Below are 14577 nucleotides of genomic sequence, written 5' to 3'. Positions count from 1 at the left end.
TAGTGAAGATACGTTTTGATTACATTGTAAGTTAAAAAAAAATAAAAGTTAAGAAAACTTTAGAATTTTTAGTAAGATTACATAAGCCTGACATTGTAACTAACATAGAATGTGTAGTTATTTGTAGCCCATAAGTTACTTAAAAGGACCAGGGCACCCGATTCTTGTCAGTTGTTCAGTTCACCTTGGTGCCACATTCAGTACTCAAATTGTTTACAAGAAATATAATTTCCTTAGCAAAAAGTAATTTTTCCTTTAAAAATGTATTGAATTTAGCTTAAAATACATAATAAATATATATAACTTGTAAGTAGTATAGAGAATGACAATAGTTCTATATTTCCAGCATTAATGCAGTAGAGGAGGAATTCCTGAAACAAGAAGAAAACCACAAGACTGTCAAATTTAGAGCTTTAGACCATGACTTGAAATAGTAGGGAAGGGCAAAACAGAACAAAGTTTTGTTTTTCATAACATAAGAAAATATTTTTTGTTAATGAAAATGGACAGTATTTTCTTGTTTTGAAAATCTTCTTTTGTCTAGTTGCCAGCACATTTTTGTCAAAGTTAATGCACTGCTGCTATCTGGGAGATGTCAAATTTCATTTTGTACAACTCTTATGTGATATCGCCATTGTTATTAAGATGCATTGATTTTATTTATGAGGTGTATGATTTTTAAATATCCAAATGCTGTATGAAATGACTTGTTTTCAAGGAATAAATGAAGTGAAAATATTGTTGTCTGAGCATATCTTGGGGTGAGGGCAGAGGGCCAGTGAACAGGTGCTACAGCCAAATTTACCAAAAGCTAAATAGACCCCTGCTTCGACTTGTGTACCAAAATCTGCCAAATCTCGTTCTGTAAGTGGAGTCTTAATAACTTTGATGGGAGAAAGGAAAGTGTTTCTTCTTTTTAACACCAGGGGGCATTTGAAATTTCTCTTTCTTGACTCCAAATTTTCTGGTATGCAGTCAGCTCCTGAAAGTTGTAATTCAATTCTGTTTCTGACAAATTGTCTAACTGGGAAAGTTGAATGTTTCCTTTAATTTACAGTAAATGAGAGGGCTATGTGAACTTGAATCTATTTGGAAACTGACAACTCTGGAAGAATTTATTCTTTGACAGTGTCGATATTTAAACATTTATTTGAAACAACACTGAAATTACTAGAAATGACCAGTTTACGCTCTAAATAAATCAAACTGTCATTGAAAGCTTTAAAATTATGGACATGGGACCACAATGTATTAATCAATTTGTGCACTAGAACAAAATATATCTGTGGGATCAGCATAAATCCAGCATAAGAATGAGTCAAGCCAAATTTCATGGTCTGTGCAATGGTAGCTGGTTGAACTGTACCTAAAATGAGCTCATCACATTACCTGGGAACCTGTTAGAAATTCAGATTCTCAGAAAAAAATCAAATGAGGACAACAATCTGTTTTAACAAGTCTTCCAAGTGATTCTGATGCATGATAAGTGAGAACCACAACTATAACTACGGTTGGCTTAGATCAGTTCTATGTCCTTGACCTCATGCAATCCATTTTCATCTAGTAAAGATAGTTATTGAATTTACAGGTAATATGAGAAGACTAAGAGTACAATGAATGATAATTCAAAAATCTCAACAGGCTGAAAACCCTAATGTTGAATACTCGTAAATGTGAAGACCTGCCCTTAAGTTCTAAAACAATCCATTTTGTGAAGCTAGCATGTGGAAAACCTAGTTTTATAGTGGATTTGACAAAGAAATAGCAGTAGTATTTAACTGTTATCTTGATCCAAGTGGAGTGATATGACTTGGGCTACAGGAATAATTGCATTTTAATAGTTAAAAGATCTATTTTAAAAAGGAAGCAATAGTATTAATGTACCCTGCCTAAGTCACATTGCATTGGGGGATTAGATTAAGGTTCTTACACGTAAAACCTGAAAAACTAAAAGTTGACAATGGCTATGTGATAGCTGAAGGTACCGGAGATGAGAAAATAGATCTCAGGTTAACGTGATGGCTAACTTCAAATCTTTGGAAACATGTGAAAGATGAATTAGATTTATTCCAAGGATCTAGAGGAACAAACTCAGATCAATATGGAGTGAATATTGCAAAGTAAAATTTACCTTTAAAAACCTAATGCAAATGGAAAGGGATGCTTTAATAGTAAAGCTCAAATATTGTGATGTAGCTTTCTACATTGTAAGAAACAAAGCTAGAAGTCATTAAGACCCTGATGTCTTGAAAATTTTGTTTCAAATGCTAGTTATGAAGTGAATAGATAATTACAAAAAGATTTCTAGCTTTTTTTTTCTTTTTCTCCTCTTCACCATCCCAGTAGTGTTTGGAAAGGAACACAGGAGAGGCTGCAAAACAGGACTTCCATACTTGGCAGTAGTATATATTATGTTTATTATATCACTACGCCTAAAATGAGAGATTCAAGAATAGAAAAGCACAAATCTCAAATGCTTTTTCATATTTTAAAATTTTGTTCTGACTTGGATTGTCTTTGTCTCTTATGTTTACAGATTTTGAGTGTCTTTATTAGATAAAATCAGATGCCAGATCACCATGAATATATTTCCCTGAGCTCACGAAAACTTTTACGATTTCCCTATGTGTGAGTTAAAAAAAAAAAAAAAAAAAAAAAAGCAAGACTTCTCTCTGCTTCAGTAACTGCCTCTCAACTGTTTCTCTGCCTTTCTGTGCTTCTAAAATTACTTCTGTACACCAAGAAGAGTTTTCTGATCTTACTCCTATGGCTTTCTTCATATTCAGATGAAGGGCTTCCTTATCAAATCTTAAATATTAGAGCAGGTGTCATAGTGACTTGGCCATCTTCTAAAACCCTAAAGATGGCCCTCTTGAATAATTGCAGTAGGCTGAAAGCTATTAATTTGGAGTCGAAGCTTACTAAGCATGAGGTTCAAAATCAATGCTGAAGATAAATACAAAATACAGACAAATTTATGCCTGATAACCTCATAACTGGCTCATAAAATAGAGTATATAGATATCATCATAACTTAGTAAATTCAACACGGCTAGTCCCCACCCCAGTGTTGAACGAGTACATGCTCACTCCTGGAGTGCAACTCTAAGGTACCAACCTATAGTGAATGTGGTTCACGAGGTCCCATCCGCTGGTGGATTCTGGATTCCAGTCCCTGATTCCCTGCTCCCGTGAAGCTATCAGGAACACTCCTCAGCATCTCAGCCACCAATTTTGAAATGGGAGCATGTCTCCAGGGGGAAAAGTAGCCCCAAATGCTCATCCTACCTCTAGCTCATTCTGATTCAGGCCCGGCAATTCTTCAAATTCTTCACAATATTTCTGGCTTTCTACTTCTTCAGCAAGGAGGGTGTGTCAGAATCACCTAGTCCAGCATTACTGGAAATGGAAGTCATCAGCAATACCTTTCTTTAAAAAAAAAAAAAATCCAGAAACAACTATAAATTTTGTTTAAAAATATATAACTTTGGAAATGGAAATATTAGGTATGAAGCAAATTAATAATATAATTTTTCCATCAACAATAGGGAAAGGAAGGATAGTAAGAATTTCTCAGTGTTTATAACTGTCCAAAAGGATAAAGCACTTAAACACGTAACCGAATATTTCTAGCACAGTTCATTCTGTCCTGTCAGATACTTATATTGAATTAAATAGAAAATGTGCCCTTTATTATAGAATAAGAATCACTTTTTAGAGTCTGTTATGTGGGATACTTCACAAAATTATCCATTCTAATTGTGGACAGAACTTACATCTATTAGAATTTTAACTTCCTTCTGCTATGACTTAACTAATTTCATTAAGATTGCTCTTTCTCTTATGAATTTTAATGGATTGAATTACTTCTCCCAGAACTCAAATATTTTAAACTAATCAAATCAAGTTTTTAAACCTACAAAACTAAGGAACAGATTTTGAATTATGTTAACCTTTTGCCAAAGTGATCCTTCCCATTAGATCCATTCATTAATGTCCAGTCTTATTTTTCTTACTCTTACTCTCTAACAATGAAGACTTAGAAAATGATCTTGGATTTGGGTAGAAGCACTTAAAGTCATAATTTATTGAGCTTCTACTTCTCATAAGATATGGTACCAAATACCTCAGGATTACAAGGATAGTCCTTCGCTCAATAAACATTTTTGAATATTAATGTGTTTTAGGAACTGCCTTAGGCTCTGGGTATATGTGGGGGTGGGGGGGACACAAATAATGCTATGAAAGAATAGAAGAAACACAAGTGCTATGAAGATGATAATGGAGTGGGAGAGTATAAAGTGATTAATCTGGGAAAACCTTTTTAAGAAAGTGACATTGAAGTATAAATAGAAGTTAGTCAGTTGAAGAGTATAAAGAACATTGCAGGTAGAGGGTATAGCATTTGAAAACACTGTTGCAAGAGAAAGTGCAATATTTTCCAGGCCAGACTGGCCAGTGTGATAAACTGGGAAAGAGGGGGTGAGATGTTTTAGAAGCAGACAAGGATCCAGATTTGCAGCATCTATAAACCTATATTAAGCACTTATTCTAATTCACACCACATTTTGTTTGTTTATTTTATATTTGTGTCCCCAAGTAGTTTGTTCATGAAGGCAAGGGGCATTTCTCTCTTACTGCCATTTTATCCCTAGCAAAGTACTGGACACATAGGAGACATTCAGCATATATTTGAATGAACGAACACATAAATGAATGAAGTAAATGTGTAATTTAGGAATAAAGTTATCCTAAGGTCATTGAGAGGACAATAAAGCATTTTAAGGAAGCCATCAGACTTAAATTTTTCTGAGTCGTTTTAACTGCTCTATGGGGAATTAATTGAAGGGGACAAGAGTGGAAGTGGGAGACCAGTTAGGAGGAGACTACTGTAATAACCTGTAAGTGACAGCAGTAATAATTATAATAGCATTTGTTGAGTATTTACAATGTACTGAATATTTTTCATATATTATCTTATGTAATCTTCACAATAACTCTGTAAGATAGATAGTATTATTATTAACATCTCTATTTTGTAGATAGGATTACTGAGGATTAGAGAGGTTTGATAACTTCCTCAAGGATGAAGAGCTAATAAATGGATGATGGCTTGAACTAGGTAAATATCATGAGAAGAGGATGGATTTAAGATACATTTTGGAGATGGGATCTCCAGGACTTAGTGACACGGGGAATAATAGAAACGGGAGCATCTAGAATATCTCAGGGTTTTTACTCAAGCAGCTGGTGGCTGAAAGTGACCTTTATTGACCCATGGAAGATAGAGGGTGAGAATATTTGGAAAGAATAGAGAAAATGTGGGTTTGAACATATCGAGATATTTGTGAAACATCTGAAAGGGGATGCCATGTAGGCATCTACAGGTCTAAAGTTTAAAATGTCTAAAGATAAAGATCTAAAATTTGAAATTGTTGACTTATGAATAGTTAAGAGTTTTATGACTGGAAGAGATAAACAAGAGAGAGTGTGTAAGGAGAGGGAGGCTCATCCCCAAACCCCGGGGAACTCCCAAAATTTAGAAGTCAGGTAAAGGAAAAAGAGCCAGCATTTGGAAGTTAAAAGTAGAAAGAAATACCAAAGATGACAGAGTTCAGAAGATGTCAGAGCTGGATAAAATTTTTAAGTCATGTAATTCAAGAGAAAATAGTTGTTTAAGAAATAGAATGAGGCCAACTATATTGGATGTTATTAAAAAAAAAAAAAGGAGGATTGAGTCTGTCGAATTTGGCAACCTGGAGCTCATGGATGAAATTAAGGTATTTCAGAGCAGTAGTAGAAAAAGAAGCCAGATGGATGTGGGTTGTAGTAAATTTGAGTATCTGGTTAAAGACAGCAGGTTGAACATATTCATTGATCTCCATTCTCCAAAAACTACAATAAAATGATAATAACGAAATTTAAAAATGCATAAACTCTCAAGGACAAAGAGATGGTGGCGTAAATAATAGCAACAAAATTTTGGAAGCTACCCAGGAGTTGGATGAATGGTAGCCAACCTAGCAGATTTGGAAAAGCTGAATCCTAAACCAGCAACCCTATTTTTTTCCATGGAACCTGCCCGCCCCCACCCCCAATTTAAGAATTGGTGGTATTAATACTTCTGGAAAAAATCAGGAGGATGGGTGGAGAGTCTGGTTAAGAAACAGACTCTCAGATATCTGCCACTCTGAGCAACTAAGAGCATGCTACATTCCCTCTCAGGAGAGGGTAAAACAAAGGCTGCCTATACTAAAACTAAGGAAATAAAGTGTGGGAGGTTTTTTTATATATTGATGTTGAGATGGACAACTTTCTCATACTAGGTGCTGGGAATGCTAGCTGCCAGAATTATGCCCTGCAGGTAGAATTTTGGAATACTCTTCTCTGAAGAATCTTCTCTGAGGATTCCAAGCAGGCCAACAAAAAAGACTACAGATATTGACATCAAAGATTTTCCTACCAAATGGGTCAATGAGATCATTTTACAGTGAAATCCACCATCAACCAGCCCCATCCACACCATAAAACTTCATCAGTTTCTTGTTGACAGATTCTTAAATTTGAGTGGATGGCCACAGCTCCTCAGACATCTGAAGATGTTCTTATTTGAGAAACACAAAATCAAAACAAACAGGGGGAAAAAAAGTAACTTGGAGAAAAAAGGACTATGGAGGCAGAAAAACACTAACATTACATTTACATATATACAGTATTCTTAAAGAATAAGAGAAGATTTCGTATCAATGAATTTAAAGAAGAAAGTGATAAAAATTCAGAGACCAAACAATAATTATTGGAAATTAAAAATTCAACAGAAAGTTGTAGGTAAATTTTAAGAAATCTCCAAGTAGCAAAGTAAAGAAAGAACTAGTGGTCCGGGATGTCCACCATCTAAATAACAGAAGTACCAAAAAGAAAGAACAGAGAAAATGAAGGGCAAGAATTTGTCAAAGAAATAGTTCAAGAAAATATCCCAGAACTGAAGGTCATGGGTTTTAGATTGGAAGGAACTACTGAATACCCAGCATAGTATATAGATCTACTCCAAAACATATCATCATGAAAATCTCAGAATACTAAAAACAAAGAGAAAGACTTAAATTTGGAATCATAAATGCTTTGGGTTTTTCGACTGTACACTGAAAGGTAAAAGACAGCAGCAACTTAAAATTCTATACTCAGCCAAACTATCAATCATGTGTAGATAGAATAAAGATATTTTTCAGACATCTAAGGCCTTATGTGCTCTTTCTCGGGAAACTACTGGAGAATGTGTTTTGTCAAAATATGAGAGCTAAGTCAAGAGAGAGAAAGATATGAGATCTAGGGGATACAACAGAAAGAACGATTTTTCTCAGTAGGACAATGAAGACAAATATCAAAATGCCAGTCATGGAACAGGCTAGAGAACAACCTATTTAAATGGAAGCAGATCAGAATGCTCTGGAAAATGTTTCTTCGGGATGAAATTAATAGATTATTGATGTATTGAGAGGATATTTACATAATGAATGAGGGTGGAAGGACAAAAAAAGATATATATAGAAAAGGAATAGTAAACACATATTTCAGAGTTAAACTCTCAATGGCATTTATTTAAATAGAAAAGTAGGGAATCAAACCACACTCTCGCATATCTGAATGCTGATGAGAATTATTTTAGTAGAATGTCAAATGATTATGCACAAGAGAGGATTTCAGAGATAGAATTCATGAGATCCAGAGCACGCATGGAAGATGAGTTTAACAGAAAGTATGTTTCCTTTGTTGCCCTGAAAGGGAAGAAAATGATTGCAAAAGAAGGTAGATTTATAAATTTGGCGATGAGAAGACAGGTTTCCTGCCTCTTGGCTGCTGTTTTCTTACTGAATTTTTCAGATTTTGTGGCCAAGTCATCGTCTAAAAATGAAGGGAGCAAAAAAGGGGCAGAAAATTAGAGAAGAATAAGAAGAAAGAATGGTCTTGGAAAAAGGGGAAATCCAGCTTCCTGGAAAAATGTGATAATTGCTAGGCAGTGGAGGTTGTTATTCATGAATTTATAGTGGTGCCAATCTGCTTGTTGTGTCACAAACAAGAAATGTTTGTGGTTTGAAGGAGTCCAATGATAACAAATCCAAAGCAAGAGTAGGAAATGCTGATATGTAGAGTAGAAGGTTAAAGTTGACATTTCTGGGAACCTGGATACTAGCAGGTAGAGAAGTTGTTACAGTCTAGTCAATCTCTTGTGTATAACTGTTGCCATATTATAAGTGTCATTCCATGGCCCTGTCTATTGTGAATGATAAATAATATTAATAAAGTATAGTATATTTCATTCAAATTCTATGAAGAGTATTTCAAGAAATAACAAGTTTGAGAAGCAAAATAAATTCCTAAATTTTCAATTTCAACAAACGATTCTGTGTAGAGCTGTTAGGAGCTTGGTAGGAGATCCAAATATTACCCAATAATGTTCCCTGAAATTTTCCAGTATTGAATATTTACTATAAGTACAGTTCTTTGTAAATACTATTGAACCTAATATTTAATAAATAATTTTACATATCCATAACAATAAGTAAAGAACAAAAAGAATGTTAGAGGCATTTTAAGAAAGAAAAAGCAAATCAGTCAGCTGATTGCCCGATGTTTAAATCATTGCAATGTAAAGCACAATCAGCTGAGGGCCTTCATAGTATCTCAGACTCATAGGAATATTCATGACATCAAAATGTCAAAAACTTCTGAAAAAATTCTAATGAGCCAATGCCTATTACTTCTAAGAGCAATGAAGACTTTAATAGTATATCAAAAGACAAGATTTAGGGAAAAAAATAAGAAGCAAGATTGTAACAGTAGATGGATTATCAACTAACATGATCTAAAAAATGAATTTTTAGAGCAATTTTTTAAAAAGATTTCAGTTGCCAAAAAATTCATAATGTCTTGTAATTAACATATAACTACTATAATAGAAAAATTTTATACCCTTCATGAATTCAAATTTTACAGGGAGAAAGAGGACAGTTAAATGCTAGTGAATTAAATCTAGACATATATGCATTGTGTTAAGAGATTACAGTAAAGCAGTACCTAACATTCTATTCCAAAAGAAGGTGGTACTTGAGCTGGACCTTGAAGGAAGGATAAAACTAAACTAGGAGGACAAGGTAAGAATGGGTCCAAGCAAAGGGCACAGCATGTGTGAGGCCCAGAAGCATGAAAGCATGGCAGCTGCGAAAGAATGAATGTGACTGTAGTAAAGAGTATGGATGCATATGTGGTAGAAGATGCATGTAGGGCCAACTCATGAAGGTATTTTTATGTCATATAGGGATTTAGAATTTCATCTCAAATGCTATTAAAATGCATGAAAGTATTTTCAGAGAAATGACAACTCAATTGCGAATCCATAAAATGCAAGATGTGAAACAAGAACTTTCTGTAGTCTCTTCTATCTTTAAAGGCCCATGATCTTACAAATAGTGACGTCTTGAACCAGAGCAGGGAGGATGAAGAGCTAGAAAGCAATGAGAGATATCTTACAGGAGATATGGGAGGACTGCTGTGAAGTATTGAGTCTGGGTGAGAGTAGGTGATGTAATTAGCTAGCATGGGGATAGAGGAGAGAAGACAGGTTTGAGGGGTAGGTGCAAGATGAGTTCAATTTTGAACACATTAAGATTTGGTGTTTCTTATCAAACTCTCTGATGCTGGTAGATAACCTCAGCCCTCAAACTTTCATTAACACTGAAAAGAAAAGAACTACTTAATCCTCCAAATTTCCATGGTAGGTGGGCCAATGTAACACTGCTCTCATAAAAGAAAGAAAAATCTACTCCCAGGAACTACTTAATGACTAAGTAATTTCAAAACTCCTGCATCCAAATCCACTTAATTATGCCCTTTAGTTCCCATCTAATTATTTTAGGCTTAACACTAATATCACTTTGGTGAGAACTTGGTGATCTAGTTCATGTCTTACCCTGGCTTATCAATTCCATGCCTTATAGTCAAGTTATAACCATCTTCATCTGAATCCTTCCCTAGCTATTTTCTCTTTAGAGCAAGCTCTTTTTATTTGAGAAAAAAAAAGTCCCTCCTCCTTGTGTATTAGAAATACACTCAGATATATACCCAACATAGTGTATTGTGCCAACTACCATGAACATGGTGGGCACCCAATGTTTCTTAGGGATGGTGATAATATATACTCGAAGTAACTTCATTTTTTCTTTTTCTTTAGCAAGGAAAAGGAGAAGAAAGACATTAATAGGATGTGACTATAATGTGAATGAAAAAGTATCGTAAATGGTTAGAATGGAGGTCCACAACTATTTTACAGAGAGTTCAACTTTATAAGAAGTCCCAAAAGGAAAGATTGGCCAATAACGATCTGTGGTATATTTTTAGTTTTGAAGTTTCGTGTGTGTGTGTGTGTGTGCGCGTGTGTGGGTGTGTGTGTGTGTGCACGTGCAGAAGTGTGCTTGGGTAAGAGAAGTGAGATGCCTCAATGGGAGGTTGCACGGAGAAAGGAAATAGTAAATTGGTCTCTGACAATCAAGGAGATGACTGCATCACAACAGCATGCAAAGGTGGAGAAGGAGTGAGGACACAGATGAGTCAAGTGACCTGGGCTGTAATTAGATTTCATAGAGTCAGGTCATCAAACATGAATTCAAACACAAAGAGCAGTGACACACCTCCTCATATGATGACTTATGTCAACCAGGGAGCTTCAGTCTTTCAGGTATTTCTGACTTTGGAAGTTCTCTCCTTCCCCTAGTATAGGCCTCCTTCCCAATTCTCTTGGAACCTTAGAGACTTGGTATTTTCCCAAGCAAAAGCAAAGCAAATCAAAGCAAAAGCAAGAAGGATTCCGTAGTGAAACCTGGAGAATAAAAACACCAAATTCATGAGAGTGACTTATTTCAGCTGGGGCCTGTGTGTGTTTTGAGAAGGCAGGCTGGAAGGGAAGGGTGAAGTTTGTAAGCAAGTTCAACTATAACGCTAATATTCTATTTCTTGAACTGGATGTTAGGTACAGTGGTGTTTGTTATATCAGGGTACCTGAAATATTTTTTTCAAAAAGAGGTGTGTAAAAGGAAAGAGAGGAATAGAAAGATTATTTTGTCTATGACCCTACTTCTACGTGGTAAGACAGGGGCCCTTCCTAATTATCACAGTTTTATTACAAACTAAAAAACTGTGTCTGTTCACAAATAAGACTATGCCTGCTATCTTTGAGGTTAATACTCCTAAGTCAATTCCTTTTTTTAGCCAATGTTCAAATCACACACCTATGAAGCTGGGTCAACTTCAATGACTCCATCCATGGGTGTAACTCTTGTTGCATTGAACTCCTGATTTGGAGATGCCTTTCCTGTTTTGTTAGTATTATGACATCATACATGTTTGAATGACACATCAGGAAGAGAGGCCCTCACCCGTAAATGCTCAGTCAGCTCTGCTGTCCATAGCTGCCGATAGGGTACCAGGTTTTCCCAGGCTTCTTCCAACTTCCTTCCTCCTCAGCAGTCCCCACCCACCTCTTCTCTACCTTGGCCCCAGATTCATTGCACTTCTTATTTCCTAACCAACTACAATCACAGAAAGAGAAAAGATGAAAGCCATGAATCAACTTGTTATAAAAGATATGAATAGCTACAATACAGAAATAAGACAAGAAAAAATGAATCTAACTGTTAGAATTAGACCCGCAAGTTATGTGTGTATTTCATGTTTCCTACTTAGGATTTTCTCCTAAATGGAGGCTGGCTGGCATCACACTGATGCATGGCAAGCTTGAGGCCATGATGCCTAAATTGTAATCTCTACTCTGCTACCTCCTAGCTTCGTGACCTTGGGCAAGTTATTTAACCTCCCTATACAATTTGGATATTACTGGTGCCTAACTTTTGAAGTTGAAATGAAGATTGAATGAAATGGTAGATGATGTTTAGCACATCACAGATGCCTAGTACACAAAAAGAGCTTAATAAATGTTAGCAATTATTATGTGCATTGATTTTCATTTTCTTCCTGTCCTTTTGGTATCAAGGATAACCTTTATCCAGAAAAAAATCAGCTTTCAGGCTAAAGTCGTATCTGATGAAATTAGCCTTTCTACCTGGAGGGAGATTTCTTCTTGAAAGCATTGACTTCTTCCCTACTTTCTTCAGGTTGTTTTGACTATAGTGCCAAAAATCTTCCATGGAAGGAGACAGGGGTTGCTTTACTGGTTGGTAGCTTATTTTATTTTATTTACTAATATTTATCGCTACCTTCCATGAACAGCTAAAAGAGATCAGAGATCTAAATGACGGTGAGCATGTTCCCTCCCTCCATGCTGTCCCCATCAGGAACCTCTCGGAGAAAATGGTTTCATTTACCCCAGAAATAAATGAAGGCAAAAAGGTTATTTGCAAACTGTGGGGTAAGGGCGTGTCAGCTCCGGCCTCCCTAGTCTTAGACGTCTTCAGAGGTCCTGAATGGAACTGCTAGCATTATGAGCTGCCAGGGAAAGACTTGATGAAAGTGATTCTGAAAGACTAGAAAAGCCAATAGCAAAACTGGCCATAGAGGATTTTAACTTGGAGAATTCAGGGGAATCCTTAGCTCCAAGTGGAAGGAGGTAACTCTAGATAGAAAACCAAGTTTCAAACAGACACGGAGAAAAGCATACTGTCCAGTGGACTGTGTTTCTTGATGTGAAGATTTAAAAATATCTCTTGGCATACTCCCTCCCTGCCAACTCTCTCCCGTTCCAGTCTCAACCCAAACCCCTGCGGTGCCGCCTCCTTCCAGCGCTCCTTTTTTTCCAAGGGCTCTTTAGCGGCTCTAAAAGGGGGGGCAGGGATGGCAAGAGATGATTGGCTAAGTGAGAGCAGCACCGCCCAGCCCGTTCCCTCCCACACCCGTCCCAGGAGAAACAGCTGGAATGAGAAGTAGGGAGGGAAGGCTGGGATTGGCTGAGAATCAGCGGCAGGGTGGGGTGAGGCAGCACAGATGAAGCATTTACCTGTCCAGGTAAGTCAGGAAGAGGTCAAAAGAAGAAAACAGCAGGAGGCAGAGGAAGCAGTCTCTGTCTCGTCTCTGCCCTTTGAAATACAAGGGTATTTCCTTTCCTCTCCTCAGCCCCCAACCAGTAAAGGTGAGTGAATTACTAACCAACTATTGCTTATTCTGTAGCAAGGGGTGGGGAGGGGAGATGGGGGCTTGGTGGAAAGTCAGAGCTACAGGATTGTGGGGAGCCCTGTACCCCAGCTAGGGTGCTTTCCTCTCTGTTTCTCAACCCTTGGAGTCCAGTCAGGGATCAGAGAAGGTTAGATCGAAGTGTTTTTGTGGAGATCAGGGCTGGAATGCATGTTTTTTTCATCTGCCTATTTGGGTTAGATAAGCATATTGTACAGAAACAAGAAAATAGGTTTATTTTGGAAACCATTCTCTGAGCAATTGAAACTGATTGTGACTTTGAAAGAGAATAGTTGGAGTAGATGAAGTCAAAATGGGTAATCATCCAGGGGAGAAGAGTGGTTTCCCACTGCATTTCTAACAGGAAATTCTCTCATGGCTTTCTGAACTTATCGTCTATCTTTATTTAAAAAAGGGTGCAGTGTGTGTGTGTGTGTGTGTTCAATAATGGCAGTGTGATATGGAGCTGTCTGTGGACAGGTGTGTAAGGTGTGAGCTCTGCTAGGTTGTTTGTAAGGGGGTATGAGGTATGGTTACACTGGGACAACTCCAGCTTAGGCTAACAGTTCATCTCTGGAAAACCCATGCATACTCTACTTGCAGAGTCTGGTTTATTTGGGTTCAACACAATTAATTTTCCAACATTACCTGTTAATAGACATAGAGACTGGCAAACAGAAAGCTCCTTGGCTGTGCCGGGGCCTCACCGACATTAATATTTCACAGTAGCACATTGATTCTGGTAAGAGTTCCAAGTGGAGCTCAGGCCAAAGTAGTGTGGCCCTGTCCACAGAGAGAACCAGAGCAAAGTAGTGTTTTGTTTGTTTTTGTTTTATCCTTCAGGTGTCCCAGTTTGCAGTATGTGTGGCAGGTTTATCTACACGAGGAAGCTGGGTATAGAAGTCAAATCAGAATAGCAACTCATCTCTCCATTGTCCACTTTGGCGGGGCACTAACACTCTGGTCCTTAACTTTACCTCTTTTTCTCCTAATGCTGTAGGAAGGGAAGTGCAAAGACCTCAGTGCCAGGCTCTCAGTTGAATATACTAGGTTTCCAGTTCTGGCAACTAGACCTTTTAAACTTTAGCTTAGCCCACACTGAGGGCTGCCACAGATGGTGACCTTGTCAGCAATAATGGTAACCTGCAGTGTCAAAGAAAGCCCTTTTGTACAGAGGGTATTTTTACCTACCCTTCTTTCAAAGCCACTGGTGAAAAGGGAGATTATAACATTGCCTTAACAGGCACAGAAACTTGCCCATGCAGTCATGGAGGATACACAGTGCAACTTTTAGTCTTTCTGGCATTTTTCTTAGGATATTCTCCAGCCTGAGGCACATTTCTAGGTACTCAGCAAAAAGCAGAGACACTTGTCTAAGAGAAATAGGAAACCTCCTTGTCT

At 37.2% G+C, this 14577-nt stretch overlaps 1 protein-coding gene across 3 annotated transcripts in view; it reads left to right on the top strand.

The window, feature by feature from the left end:
* Positions 1 to 14577, top strand: part of CUNH1orf116 (chromosome unknown C1orf116 homolog) — a 31101-nt gene that overhangs the window by 6169 nt on the left and 10355 nt on the right. The window contains exon 1 of one of the 3 annotated variants that reach the window (XM_016129239.2): positions 2652 to 13135. The exons of the other annotated variants lie outside the window; for them this stretch is intronic. The gene's annotated coding sequence lies outside the window, so the exon portion shown is untranslated. Of the gene's footprint in view, positions 1 to 2651; positions 13136 to 14577 lie in introns of those variants that run through there. 3 annotated transcript variants of the gene reach the window in all.

The sequence above is a fragment of the Rousettus aegyptiacus genome, unplaced genomic scaffold, assembly GCF_014176215.1.
Source record: "Rousettus aegyptiacus isolate mRouAeg1 unplaced genomic scaffold, mRouAeg1.p scaffold_m13_p_17, whole genome shotgun sequence".
NCBI classification, from domain to species: Eukaryota; Metazoa; Chordata; class Mammalia; order Chiroptera; family Pteropodidae; genus Rousettus; species Rousettus aegyptiacus.
Note: the sequence above shows the minus strand (reverse complement) of the source record. Positions and strands in the feature narration are given on the sequence as shown.